Raw genomic sequence first — 15,420 nt, forward strand, 5'->3', positions numbered from 1 at the left:
CCACTGCTTCTGCCTCCTCAACCTCATCTGGGTCCTCCACCTCCGCCCCAAGCCTGCCTGGTCAGGCCACCAGCGTTGTAACTGCGCAGAAGGAAATACGCACCCCTCATTACTATGCTGGCAGCAGAGCGCAATGGCATCAGGCGGTCTTTATCTTGAAATGTCTTGGAAATAAGAGTCACACAGTGGCTGAGTTGTGGGCAGCTCTGGAGACTGAGTTTGGTAAATGGTTGTCTCCACTCAACCTGCAGCCTGGTAAGGCCGTGTGCGACAATGCTGCAAACCTGGGTGCGGCCCTTCGCCTGGGCAAGGTGACACACGTGCCTTGTATGGCTCACGTGTTGAACCTTGTTGTCCAGCAATTTTTAACACACTATCCCGGCCTAGATGGCCTTCTGAACAGGGCACGAAAACTGTCTCCTCACTTCCGCCGTTCAACCGCCGCAGCTGAGCGACTTGCATCGCTCCAGAAGTCTTTCGGCCTGCCAGTTCATCGCCTGAAATGCGATGTGCCGACACGCTGGAATTCGACTCTCCACATGTTACAGCGACTGTGGCAGCACCGCCGAGCTCTGGTGCAATATGTCATGACGTATAGCCTGGGCCAACGAGATGCAGAGGTGGGGAAGATCACCCTGATGGAGTGGTCTCAGATCAGATCAAGGACCTATGCACCCTTCTGCACAGTTTCGACATGGCGACGAATATGTTTAGCGCTGACAATGCCATTATCAGCATGACAATTCCAGTCATTTACATGCTGGAGCACACGCTAAACACTATTCAGAGTTAGGAGGTGGGACAACAGGAAGGGGAGGAACTACAGGAGGATTCAAATGCGCAAGGGACAACAACATCACCAATGTCCAGACGTTCATCATCACCAAGGCGGCAGGCATGGGACCATGGGGGACAGGGATCAACAAGGGCGCATGGTAGCAGGCGAAATGTTGAGGAAGGTGCAGGAGAACATGATGAAATGGAGGACAAACTGTCCATGGACATGGAAGACTCAGCAGATGAGGGAGACTTTGGTCAAATTTCAGTTGAAAGAGGTTGGGGGGAGATGTCAGAGGAAGAAAGAACGGTTAGCCCCTCTATGCCACAAACACAGCGTGGACTTGGTCCGCATGGCTGCGCAAGACACATGAGCGCCTTCTTGCTGCACTACCTCCAACATGACCCTCGTATTGTCAAAATTAGAAGTGATGATGACTACTTGCTTGCCACACTATTAGATCCCCGGTACAAGTCCAAATTTTGTGACATAATTCCAGCCATAGAAAGGGACGCACGTATGCAGGAGTATCAGAAAAAGCTGTTACTCGATCTTAACTCGGCTTTTCCACCAAACAACCGTGGTGCCCAGAGTGAATCTCCCAGTTGTAACTTGACAAGCATGGGACGGTCTCGTCATCTTCAACAGTCTACCCGTACCAGCAGCACCGTATCTGGTGCTGGTAACAGCAATTTTATTGAATCTTTTCATAATTTTTTTAGATCATCCTTTGCAAGGCCACCAGAGACAACAAGTCTGACACATAGTCAACGGCTGGAGAGGATGATACAGAAGTATCTCCAAATGAACATCGATGCCATGAGTTTGCAAATGGAGCCTTGCTCATTTTGGGCTTCAAATCTTGAAAAATGGCCAGAGCTCTCCAGTTACGCTTTGGAGATCTTGTCGTGTCCAGCTGCCAGCGTTGTCTCTGAACGTGTCTTCAGTGCTGCTGGGTGTGTGCTGACTAGAGATGAGCGAACAAGCCGCGGTTCGGCTCGAGCTCGGTTTGCCGAACCGAGGTCCCGTTCGAGTTTGGTTCGGCGAACCGGTTCGGCGAACCACTCGAACCAATAGGAAACAATGGGAGGCAATCACAAACACATAAAAACGCATTATAAATGTACACATACAGTTAATAAACATTGCCATAACACTTACCGCTGCCCGCGATGCGTCCTGCACTCTGTCTCCTGTCACTATTCCTTCCGATGATCGCTGCGTCCTCCCGATAACCAGCACTGACAGGACCTTCCGTGACGTCGTCAAAATAGCCATGTGACCAGTCATGTGGCTATTATCTCATTGGATACAGACTGGTCACATGGCTTTGACGTCATGTCCTGTCCTAGGTCCTGTCATTGCACTCTCCGGTACACGTTTGTGTATTGCCGTGTACCGGCGACATGCTCTAGTACACGGTCGACTCCCCATTCTGATTCCCCGTTCCGTTAAAGACCGGCTGACACAGCCGGTCATTAACGGAGATCACCGTTGCCATAGCAACGCAGTTAGCGGTGACGTCACTGCTAACTGCGGCTCCGGAAATCACATGATCGGAGCACCGTTGCTATGGTAACGCATCTGTCAGCGTTACCGCTGTTAACGCTAACAGCCAGCAGCACTGATCACTCACGGAGTGAAGGCTGCACGGGAAGCAGCGTCTTCCCCCATGCAGCAGTGATGGAGCAGAGCTGCATTTGGTGAACGAGAAAGACAGAAGACCATAGATCGTGGAGGGCTGACAGTGAGTAATAAACATGGAGTCTCTAATGTGTCTGTGTATTTATTTCTATTAAAGTATTTTTTCTCTGTGTGGTGTCTTTTTTTAACCCTTTATTGGAGATTCTTAATGGCCGGGTCAAACATGCCTGACATTAAGAATCTGGCTTAATACTAGCTAGTAAAACAAAGCTAGTATTAACTCATTATTACCCAGCCAGCCACCCGGCTTCAGGGCTGTTGGAAGAGTTGGATACAGCGCCAGATGATGGCGCTTCTATGAAAGCGCCATTTTCTGGGGCGGCTGCGGACTGCAATTCGCAGCAGAGGCGCCCAGAAACCTCGGGCTAATCTGTGCTGCGGATTCCAATACCCAGCTGCCTAGTTGTACCTGGCTGGATACAAAAATGGGACGAAGCCCACATCATTTGTTTTTTAATTATTTCATGAAATAACTGAAATAATTAAAAAAACGTGCTTCCCTATATTTTTGATTCCCAGCCGGGTACAAATAGGCAGCTGGGGGTTGTGGGCAGCCGAACCTGCCTGCTGTACCTGGCTAGCATACAAAAATATGGCGAAGCCCACGTTATTTTTTTGGTGGGCAAAAAACTCCTGCATGCAGTCCTGGGTGGAGTATGCTGAGCCTTGTAGTTCTGCAGCTGCTGTCTGCTCTCCTGCATACACTAGTGAATGGAGCATGCTGAGTCTTGTCGTTCTGCAGCGGCTGTCTGCTCTCCTCCATACAGACAGACAGCAGCTGCAAAACTACAAGGCTCAGCATACTCCATTAAGGACTGTATGCAGGAGTTTTTTGCCCCCTGAAAAAATTATGTGGGCTTCGCCATATTTTTGTATGCTAGCCAGGTACAGCAGGCAGCTACGGGCTGCCCCCAACCCCCAACTGCCTATTTGTACCCGGCTAGGAAACAAAAATAAAGGGAAGCCTTTTTTGTTATTTCATGAATTTCATGAAATAATTAGAAAACAAATGACGTAGGCTTCGCCATATTTTTGTGTCCAGCCAGGTACAACTAGGCAGCTGGGGATTGGAATCCTCAGCACAGGTTGGCCTGAGCTTTCTGGGCCCCTCTGCTGCGAATTGCAGTCTGCAGCTGCCTCAGAAAATGGCACTTTCATAGAAGCGCCATCTTCTGCCGCTGTATCCAACTCTTCCAGCTGACCTGGTGAAGGGTGGTTCGCTGGGTAATAATGGGGTTAGGGATAGCTGTATATTATTAACTGAAATCATTAATACCCAGCGAGCCACCGGTATCAGGGCAGCTGGAAGAGTTGAATACAGCACCAAATGATGGCGCTTCTAGGAGAGCGCCATTTTCTGGGGCGCCTGCGGACTGCAATTCGCAGCAGAGGGGCCCAGAAAGCTCGGGCTAACCTGTGCTGTGGATCCAATTCCCAGCTGCCTAGTTGTACCCGGCTAGACACAAAAATGGGGTGAAGCCTACATCGTTGTTTTTTTTTTTAATTATTTCATGAAAGTCATTAAATAATTAAAAAAAAGGGCTTCCCTATATTTTTAGTTCCCAGCCGGGTACAAATAGGCAGCTGGGGGTTTTGGGCAGCCGTACCTGCCTGCTGTACCTGGCTAGCATACAAAAATATGGCGAAGCTCACGTCAATTTTTTTGTAGTTTTTTTGGCAAAAAAAATAAAAAATGCTTCCCTGGATTTTCCATTGCCAGTGAAGGTAACACCAAACAGTGGGGGTTAGCAGCCAGTAGCTGCTTGGATTACCCTTAGCTAGCAATACAAAAAATGCAGCGGGAGCCCATATATATATATGTTTTTCATTATGTATTTAAATAACTAAAAACAAAATGGGCTTCCCTGTATTTTGATTGCTGGACATCACAGTGCTGTAAAAATAAATCTTTAAAAAAAATGACGTAGCGCTCCGCGGTATTTTTGATTCTCAGCGCAGATAAAGCAGACAGCTATGGGTTGCCACCCCCATCTGCCTGGCGTTACCTTGGCTGGCAATCAAAATACAGGGAAGCCCATTATTTTTTTCTATTTAAAAAATAGTTAAAAAAAAATGACGTTGGGTCCCCCCATTTTTGATAGCCAGCTAGGGTAAAGCAGATGGCTGTAGCCTGAAAACCACATCTGGCAGCTTTACCGTGGTTGGGGATCCAATGTGGAGGTCACCCCAGGCTCTTTTTTTATAATTATTTTATAAATATTAATAATTACAAAAAAAAAGTAGGGTCCCCCCCAAATTGGATCACCAGCCAAGGTAAAGCGGAAAGCTGTGGTCTGGTATTCTCAGGGAGGGAAAGTCCATAGTTATTGGGCCTTCACAGCCTAAAAATAGCAGGCCGCAGGCACCCCAGACGTGGCGCATCCACTAGATGCGCCAATCCTGGCGCTTCACCCCAGCTCATCCCGTGCCCTGGTGCAGTGGCAAACGGGGTAATAAATCGGGTTGATACTAGCTGTAAAGTCACCTGACATCAAGCCCAGATGTTTGTGATGTCATGGCGTCTATTAGATACCCAACATCATAAACTGTCAGTACTAACAAAAAAAATCGACAAAAAAAATTTATTTGAAAAAACACTCCCCAAAACATTCCCTCTTTCACCAATTTATTGTAAGAAAAACAATAAAGGGGTCCCACGACGACTCTGGACCGTCTAGAATATGGGGGGAGACACTCAGGGAACGTATCCCCCATTTTCTAGGAGTGCAGACCCTTCATGTGAGGAGTGTGGGTGCAATGAATCTGCACTCACTCTCCCTGGGTCCACAGCAGCAGAGTCCATGTCATAACGGTTGCTACCAAAGCTGCAATGCCCTGCTCATGAGGTAAGGGCATGCCTAATCAGGAGAACTATTCTACATTTCCAAATATTGGTATTTGCTGATATTATTGATATTCCACCTACTATATATTGGGGATAGGATCTTGGAGATGGAATACCCCTTTAAGTCCAGTTATCCAGCTGAATGAATACTTAACAACAGAGCTCGCTATTTAGATGTGTTTTCTTGTGGCGTATAACGGACTCTCATGTTTGGTAGTCGTTCAGCAGGGCAACTATAAAATCAAATACCTCCATTTGGAAATGTAGTATATAGCTCTCCTGATCAACTATGTTCCTTACCTCATGAGCAGGGCATTGCAGTAATAATAATAATTTATTCATTTATATAGCGTTATTAATTCCATAGCGCTTTGCATACATTGGAAACACTGTCCCCATTGGGGCTCACAATCTAAATTCCCTATCTGTATGTCTTTGGAGTGTGGGAGGAAACCGGAGTACCCAGAGGAAACCCACGGAGAACATACAAACTCCTTGCAGATGGTGTCCTTGGTGGGAATTGAACCCAGGACCTCAGCGCTGCAAGACTGCATTGCTAACCACTGAGCCACCGTGCCACCCATTTAGCTTACAGGTGCATAACCACCACTCACTGTGTCTGAACACAGGAAGCTGAGCTGACAGCCGCTCTGTGCATGCGGCAGCGTCTATTGTGAAGGAGAGGGCCGCGGGGGATCAACGCTGCACAGGTACCGTGGGACACCGGAGAACACCGGTGGCGTTATAGGGGGTGACCTGGCAGGGCCCGGGGAGGAGTTTTCTGTCGCATGTGTCATAGCACATGCGACAGAAATCAGAGGAGTAGGGTGAATGCGGCTGGCGCGCAGCTGTGCACGCGGCCATCTTGGATTTCTGGGAGTGGGTTAGGGGGGGCACTTTGGCGACACCGGGGGATCGGAGGGGACCGGGGAGGAGATTTATCATGTTTGTTCATGCCAGATGGGAGATAAATATTTTTTTACCGACGCTGTCATTTACTATAACGTGATCATCGGTATACGGTGTATACCTGTGAACACGTGAGCGGGTACTGGAAAAACTGTCCTGAATCATGATCTTCAGGGTCTCAGCTACCCCTGAAACCCCAGAGATTTTCTGACGCTGGGGGGCGCGATTCACTTATTTTTGCCTGCTGTTTATAAACGGCAGATCAGAATAAGGCTACATTAACACGACCGATCCATTTTTGTGGTCTGCAAAAAACAGTCTTTCTTCAGCGCTCTATTGGGAGACCCAGACGATTGGGGTATAGCTACTGCCCTCCGGAGGCCACACAAAGCACTACACTAAAAAGTGCAAGGCCCCTCCCCTTCTGGCTATACCCCCCCGTGGTATCACGGGTTCTCCAGTTTTCAAGCTTTGTGCGAAGGAGGTCAGACATCCACGCATGGCTCCACAGATTTTAGTCAGCAGTAGCTGCTGACTATTTCGGATGGAAGAAAAGAGGGCCCATATAGGGCCCCCAGCATGCTCCCTTCTCACCCGTGGATGGTGTTGTAAGGTTGAGGTACCTATTGCTGGTACAGGGGCTGGAGCCCCACATGCTGTTTTCCTTCCACATCCCCTTGTAGGGCTCTGTGGAAGTGGGATCCTGCCGGCCTCTAAGCTCTGACGCCGGGCTCCATCCACAGACCCATAGCACCTGATGGATACGGAGCAGGAGTACAATCAGGGACAAGGCCCTGCATCATACAGGTACTCTGTGTCCCCGGCAGGCACAGACACACTCCGGGCTGGCTGGGTGTTGTAGTGCGCCGGGGACCGTAACGATTGAGTTGGTGTTCCTGCAGTTTACTGGGGGACTTTTGTGTTGTGGGAACGCAGCGCCGACCCCCACTGGACCGGCGGCGCTGCTGTGACTTGTAGTGCGCCGGGGACACGCCGACCGCGCTTTTACGGCGGCGGCGTTTATAAATCCAGTCCCCGGCTTTTGCGGCCTAGCTCCGCTTCGTTCCCGCCCCCACCCTGTCAATCAGGGTAGGGGAGAGACGCTGTTTCGCAGCAGCGACGAGGGCTGGAGCCTGATTTACATGCTCCAGCCCTCTCACTAGGCACAGAGGGAAGCAGGCTTCCCGCTCTTAGTCAGGAACGCCCAGGGCCCGCCCCCCCTCCTCTCTCAGGACGCCGGCAGCCATTACATGCAGTCTGGCTAGAGGAAGGACGCAAGGCTCTGGGAGACCTGGACTAGGGGGCTTTTGGCGACCACACACCCGCTCTTAAGCGGGAGGTAAGCGGCATTTCAGCTGGCCCCTCTAGTGCCTCAGTGTGTATTGGTGTACTGTGTCACCAGATATATATATTTATTTATTTCTTGCACTGTGAGGTCGCTTCCTGGCTGGATACCCCAGATCGCTCTGAGGAGGCAGCAACATGTCATCCACAAAACGCAAGGCTGCCAAGGCTAGGGCTGTGTACACTGCGTGTGCTGCATGTGGGGCTGCTCTACCAGCAGGTTCCAAAGACCCCCATTGTGTGCAATGCTCAGATCCGGTGCTGCTTCGCCAGCCGGAGTCCGGAGGGGTAGTGACCCAGGCTGAGACGCTTGTAAGTCCTGCCCCGGTGTCAGGGACAGACTTTGCAGTTTTTGCTGATGGAATGTCTGTGACTATGGCAAAAATCCTTGAAACTTTGCAATCCATGACTGGGGCTCAGTCTATGGACACGGCGAGGTCTCTGTCCTCTAATCCCCCTCAGTTGGAATTAATCCAGACTGCAAGGGGGTCCCCGGCTTCCCAGGCTGAGTATTATGACTCAGATGATAGCCCCAGCCACCCTAAGCGAGCTCGCTGGGAAAGACCCTCAACGTCATCACACTGCTCAGGGTCTCAGCGCAATCAGTCGCCCTGTGATGCGTCTGAAGAGAGTGATCAGGAGTCTTATCCTGGAACCCCTCTCAATCTGGATACCCCGGATGGGGACGCCATGGTAAACGAGCTTATCTCAGCCATCAATAGACTGTTGGATATTTCTCCCCCAGCTCCTTCTGCAGAGGAGGCAGCTGCAGAGCAGGAGAAGTTTCGTTTCCTCTATCCCAAGCGTAAATTGAGTGCTTTGTTGGATCACTCTGACTTCACAGAGTCAATCCAGAAACACGACGCTCATCCAGAAAGGCGTTTCTCTAAACGTTCTAAGGATACACGTTTTCCTTTCCCCCCTGATGTGGTCAAGCGCTGGACCCAGTGTCCAAAAGTAGACCCCCCGATTTCCAAACTTGCAGCTAGATCCATAGTTGCAGTGGAGGATGGCGCTTCACTTAAGGATGCCAATGACAGACAGATGGACCTTTGGTTAAAATCTGTCTATGAAGCTATCGGCGCGTCGTTTGCTCCAGCATTCGCAGCCGTATGGGCACTCCAAGCTATTTCAGCTGGTTTAGCAAAAGTGGATGCTATCATACATCCAGCGGTGCCGCAAGTGGCGTCCCTTACCTCGCAGATGTCTGCGTTTGCGTCTTACGCTATCAATGCGGTCCTAGAATCTACCAGCCGCACCTCAATGGCGTCCGCCAATTCGGTAGTTTTGCGCAGAGCCTTGTGGTTAAAGGACTGGAAAGCAGATGCTGGTTCCAAAAAATGTTTAACCAGCTTGCCTTTATCTAGAGATAGACTGTTTGGCGAGCCATTGGCTGACATCATTAAACAGTCCAAGGGTAAAGACTCTTCCTTACCCCAGCCCAGATCAAGCAAACCTCAGCAGAAAAAATGGCAGCAGAGGTTTCAGTCCTTTCGAGGTTCGGGCAAGACACAATTCTCCTCGTCCAAAGGGACTCAGAGGACGCAAAGAGTCTCAGATTCCTGGCGGGCTCACGCACGCCCCAAGAAAGCAAATGGAGGAACCGCTTCCAAAGCGGCTACCTCATGACTTCCAGCCTCCCCCCTCCGCATCTCCGGTCGGGGGCAGGCTCTCCCGCTTTTCCGACATTTGGATGTCACAGGTCAAAGACCGGTGGGTGACAAACATTTTGTCTCGCGGGTACAGAATCGAGTTCAGTTCTCGTCCTCCAGCTCGGTTCTTCAGAACCTCCCCACATCCAGACCGAGCAGATGCCCTGCTGCAGGCGGTGGACTCCCTAAGAGCGGAAGGAGTAGTGGTTCCTGTACCGCCTCAGGAACAAGGGCGAGGGTTTTACTCCAATCTCTTTGTGGTTCCAAAAAAGGACGGCTCGTTCCGTCCTGTTCTGGATCTAAAGCTGCTCAACAAACATGTGCACGCCAGACGGTTCCGGATGGAAACCCTCCGCTCTGTCGTTGCCTCAATGTCTCAAGGAGACTTCCTTGCCTCAATAGACATCAAAGATGCTTATCTCCACGTGCCAATTGCTACAGAACATCAACGTTTTCTACGTTTTGTGATAGGAAACGACCATCTTCAGTTCGTAGCTCTGCCATTCGGTCTGGCGACAGCCCCCCGGGTCTTCACCAAGGTCATGGCGGCGGTGGTAGCAGTCTTGCACTCTCAGGGACACTCGGTGATCCCTTACCTAGACGATCTACTTGTCAAGGCACCCTCTCAAGAGGCATGCCAACTCAGTCTACATGCTACGCTGGAGACTCTACAGACGTTCGGATGGATCATCAACTTTCCAAAGTCGAATCTGTCACCGTCACAGTCGCTAACGTATCTTGGCATGGAGTTTCATACTCGAGCAGCGAGAGTGAAGCTTCCGCTGAACAAGCAGCGGTCCCTACAGACAGGGGTGCAATCCCTCCTTCAAGGCCAGTCGCACCCCTTACGGCGCCTCATGCACTTCCTCGGGAAGATGGTGGCAGCCATGGAAGCAGTTCCCTTTGCGCAGTTTCATCTGCGCCCACTTCAATGGGACATTCTCCGCCAATGGGACGGGAAGTCAACGTCCCTGGACAGGAAAGTCTCTCTTTCCCAGACGGCCAAGGACTCTCTACAATGGTGGCTCCTTCCCACCTCATTGTCTCAGGGAAGATCCTTCCTGCCCCCATCCTGGGCAGTGGTCACGACAGATGCGAGTCTGTCAGGGTGGGGAGCAGTGTTTCTCCACCACAGGGCCCAGGGGACGTGGACTCCGCAGGAGTCCACCCTTCAGATCAATGTTCTGGAAATCAGGGCAGTGTATCTTGCCCTACTGGCCTTCCAACAGTGGCTGGAAGGAAAGCAGATCCGAATCCAGTCGGACAACTCCACAGCGGTGGCATACATCAACCACCAAGGAGGGACGCGCAGTCGGCAAGCATTCCAAGAAGTCCGGCGCATTCTAATGTGGGTGGAGGACACAGCATCCACCATATCCGCGGTTCACATCCCAGGCGTAGAAAATTGGGAAGCAGACTTCCTCAGTCGCCAGGGCATGGACGCAGGGGAGTGGTCCCTTCACCCGGACGTGTTTCAGGAAATCTGTCGCCGATGGGGAGTGCCGGACGTCGACCTAATGGCGTCCCGGCACAACAACAAGGTCCCGGCATTCATGGCGAGGTCGCGCGATCAAAGAGCTCTGGCGGCAGACGCATTAGTTCAAGATTGGTCGCAGTTCCGGCTCCCATACGTCTTCCCACCTCTGGCACTCTTGCCCAGAGTGTTACGCAAGATCAGATCCGATTGCAGCCGCGTCATACTCGTCGCCCCAGACTGGCCGAGGAGATCGTGGTATCCGGATCTGTGGCATCTCACGGTCGGTCGACCGTGGTCACTGCCAGACCGACCAGACTTACTGTCCCAAGGGCCGTTTTTCCATCAGAATTCTGCGGCCCTGAACCTGACTGTGTGGCCATTGAGTCCTGGATCCTAGCGTCTGCAGGATTATCCCAAGGAGTTGTAGCCACAATGAGACAGGCTAGAAAGTCGACTTCTGCTAAGATCTACCACAGAACGTGGAAGATTTTCTTATCCTGGTGTTCCGCTCAGGGAGTGTCTCCCTGGCCATTTGCATTGCCCACTTTTCTTTCTTTCCTGCAATCGGGGTTAGAAAAGGGCTTGTCGCTCAGCTCCCTTAAAGGGCAAGTATCGGCACTATCCGTGTTTTTTCAGAAGCGTCTAGCACGTCTTCCTAAGGTGCGCACGTTCCTGCAGGGGGTCTGTCATATTGTGCCCCCGTACAAGCGGCCGTTAGATCCATGGGATCTGAACAGGGTTCTAGTTGCTCTCCAGAAGCCGCCTTTCGAGCCTCTGAAGGAAGTTTCCTTTTCTCGCCTGTCACAGAAAGTGGCGTTTCTTGTTGCGATCACATCGCTTCGGCGAGTGTCGGAGCTGGCAGCTCTGTCATCCAAGGCTCCCTTCCTGGTGTTCCACCAGGACAAGGTAGTGCTGCGCCCCATTCCGGAGTTTCTCCCTAAGGTCGTCTCCTCGTTTCATCTTAATCAGGATATATCCTTGCCTTCCTTTTGTCCTCATCCGGTTCACCGGTATGAAAAGGACTTACGTTTGCTGGATCTGGTGAGAGCACTCAGAATCTACATTTCCCGCACGGCGCCCATGCGCCGTTCCGATGCACTTTTTGTCCTTGTCGCTGGTCCGCGCAAGGGGTTGCAGGCTTCTAAAGCCACCCTGGCTCGATGGATCAAAGAACCAATTCTAGAGGCCTACCGTTCTGCGGGGCTTCCGGTTCCTTCAGGGCTAAAAGCCCACTCAACCAGAGCCGTGGGTGCGTCCTGGGCATTACGACACCAGGTTTTCGGCTCAACAGGTGTGCCAGGCAGCTACCTGGTCGAGTCTGCACACTTTCACCAAACATTATCAGGTGCATACCTATGCTTCGGCGGATGCCAGCTTAGGTAGAAGAGTCCTGCAGGCGGCAGTGACATCCCCGTAGGGGAGGGCTGTTTTGCAGCTCTAACATAAGGTATCTCTTTACCCACCCAGGGACAGCTTTTGGACGTCCCAATCGTCTGGGTCTCCCAATAGAGCGCTGAAGAAGAAGGGAATTTTGTTACTTACCGTAAATTCCTTTTCTTCTAGCTCTTATTGGGAGACCCAGCACCCGCCCTGTTGTCCTTCGGGATTTTTTTGTTGTTTGCGGGTACACATGTTGTTCATGTTGAACGGTTTTTCAGTTCTCCGACGTTATTCGGAGTTAATTTGTTTAAACCAGTTATTGGCTTCCTCCTTCTTGCTTTGGCACTAAAACTGGAGAACCCGTGATACCACGGGGGGGTATAGCCAGAAGGGGAGGGGCCTTGCACTTTTTAGTGTAGTGCTTTGTGTGGCCTCCGGAGGGCAGTAGCTATACCCCAATCGTCTGGGTCTCCCAATAAGAGCTAGAAGAAAAGGAATTTACGGTAAGTAACAAAATTCCCTTCGTTTTTTTCACGGGTGCATCCGTGTGGCATCCGTTTCCGTTCCGTAGACGGTCCGTATGTCATCTGTTTGTCATCCATGTGCCTTCCGTTTTTTTTTTTGCGTACTGCAAAAAAACTGAAGGAGGGAAAATACATAAATTTACCCAGGATCCATAGCTTCAACATACATGAGGTGGTCACATGTTCACTCCAGTGCCATTTTCTACTGCTTTTCACAACGTAAAGCGCTCTGGTGATTTTCTTGTGCTTGTACACGTCATATCAGTCTTTTCTGTCATTATAATGGCAGAAAGACACAATGTCCCACTCTCCTGCATTCTGTAATTTTGCACCCTTTGGTGCCTTTCATGTGGCACTAAGGGGTGCTTAGCTTTGTATTTAGCCAAAAAAATGAAAAAAAAAATGACGTGGGGTTCCCCCTATTTTTGTAGCCAGCTAGGGTAAAGCAGATGGCTGCAGCCAGCAGACCACAGCTGGCAGCTTCACCTTGGCTGGTAATCCAAAACTGAGGGCACCCCACGCTGTTATTTTAAATTAAATAAATAATTAAAAAAAAAACCACGTAGGGGTCCCCCCAAAATTGGATCACCAGCCAAGGTAAAGCAGACAGCTGGGGTCTGATATTCTCAGACTAGGGAGGTCCATGGTTATTGGACTCTCCCCAGCCTAAAAATAGCAGGCCGCAGCCGCCCCAGAAGTGGCGCATCCATTAGATGCGCCAATCCTGGAGCTTCGCCCCAGCTCATCCCGTTCCCTGGTGCGGTGGCAAACGGGGTAATATATGGGGTTAATACCAGATGTGTATTGTCACCTAGCATCAAGCCCTGGGGTTGGTGAGGTCAGGCGTCTATCAGATACCCGACATCACCAACCCAGTCAGTAATAAAAAAAAATAGACGACAAACACATTTTTATTTGAAAAAACACTGCCCAATACATTCCCTCTTTAACCAATTTATTAGAAAGAAAAACAAATCCAGGTCTGCTGTAATCCAAGGGGTTCCCATGACGATCCATACCATAGTCACTGTCCCAGTCAATGAAGAGCAGGATGTTCCCCATTGGCTGGGAGAGCAGTGCAGTGACCTGAGCTAACATCAATGGGTCAGCCCAGGTCACTGCAGGGGATGACAAGTGCTGCTGTCAGCGAGGTACATTACCTGCGCTGATCTCCTGCACTGCTGACAGCACCTGTCACTGACTTCAATGACCGCCGCCTTCACAGCCAAGTATCGCGAGCGGCCCGTGACGTCAGTCTCGGGTCGGAAGTTCCCAATTGAAGATTCCCTATAATGTGGTAGATGGAGACATTTTGGGCTCTCTTTGGCCAGTGATGCAATGAGTGAATTAGTGAATGGATCCCTTGGGGGTTTCATCTGAATCACGAACTTTGTAGATTTAAATGGAAATCCCGATATGTGTTCAGTGTACAGAACTGAATACATGTAAACTGATTCAAAATGTTGTGAGACCCAAATTGCCACTAATAAAAGCTGCTACTCATCACACAAAAAAAGAACTCCCAACTTAGGTTTGTCATCTCTTAACAGAAATGTAGGGGGCTTCCGCATTACTGGTAGCAGAAAGGCTCTGGAATAATGCTATGGCCTTCCCAAAAAGTAATCCAGCGAAATCTGTGCTCCCAAATCCAAATGCCCCCTCTCTTCTCAGCCCCACAGTGTGCCTAAGCCATAGTTAGCGGCCACAAGTTTGGAGCAAAAGAAGAAAAAAAAGAGTGGCACTTACAAAATGGACATCTTAATTTATTAAAACATATAGGACATGTAGAATCAGGGGGAATGTGCGAGACGTTAGAGACTACGGCGGCCGTATCGCGCTAGCAGGTTCTTCGTCGGGTCCAGAGTCACTCACAAGTCCACAAGTTTGGCATTACTGGAGAGACTAGAGCCTGCTTAATTTACAAGGTGCATGTCTCCAGAAACTCCAGCGGGGCACAATGTATGGGCAGTATAATGTACGAGCACTACAATAACAGATTTCCATTTTCAAACTGCAACATTCATTGCTGCTTGTTTCTGGAAAATAGTCATGGAATCAAAATCATCACTACACTCACAGATAAATTCCCAGAGGTGTATAATCTCCAACTTTAGGTCATCTGAGGATTGTTTCTGCTCTTCTGGCACTCAGGCGCTCTGTATATGGAGTCTGAAAACTATTCTAGGAAACTCTGTGCTCCAAAAGTCAAACTGTGCTCCTTTCCTCCTGGGTATCGCTGTGTGGAAAACAGTACTGTACAGTCACATATGGGGTATTGTCAAGTTCATGAGAAGTTGAGTAACAATTATGAGGTAATTTTCACCTATTTCCCTTTTGAAAATGTAAAATCTGTGGCTAAAACAACATTTTTGTAGTAAAAATGTAATTATTTTTTTCTTCACCGCCCAATGGTAAAACATTTTGTGAAATATATGTTGTAATAAATATCCTCTCTGCACCATTAAATGATTTCATTAAAACGTATAGTTTGTAAGATGAGGTCACTTATAGGTGTTTCTGCTGTCCTGACACCTCAGAAGCTCTGCCAATATGACATGGCACCCGCAAAGCGTTCAGGCCAAAACAACACTTGATATACGCTCCTTCCTTTGAACAGTGCCTGAAAAATTGTTTCCGACCAGATATAAAGTATTCACATAATCAGCAGAAATTGTACAATAAATTGTATGGTGCATTTTCTCCAGTTACCAAAATTTGGGATTAAAACATCAGTTTTGTTGGGAAAAATATTTTTTATTTTCTTGTCTCAATGTTATAAAATTTTGTGAAGAACCGATGGACTCAAG

Source organism: Anomaloglossus baeobatrachus, chromosome 1 (genome assembly GCF_048569485.1).
Source record: "Anomaloglossus baeobatrachus isolate aAnoBae1 chromosome 1, aAnoBae1.hap1, whole genome shotgun sequence".
Taxonomy (NCBI): Eukaryota; Metazoa; Chordata; class Amphibia; order Anura; family Aromobatidae; genus Anomaloglossus; species Anomaloglossus baeobatrachus.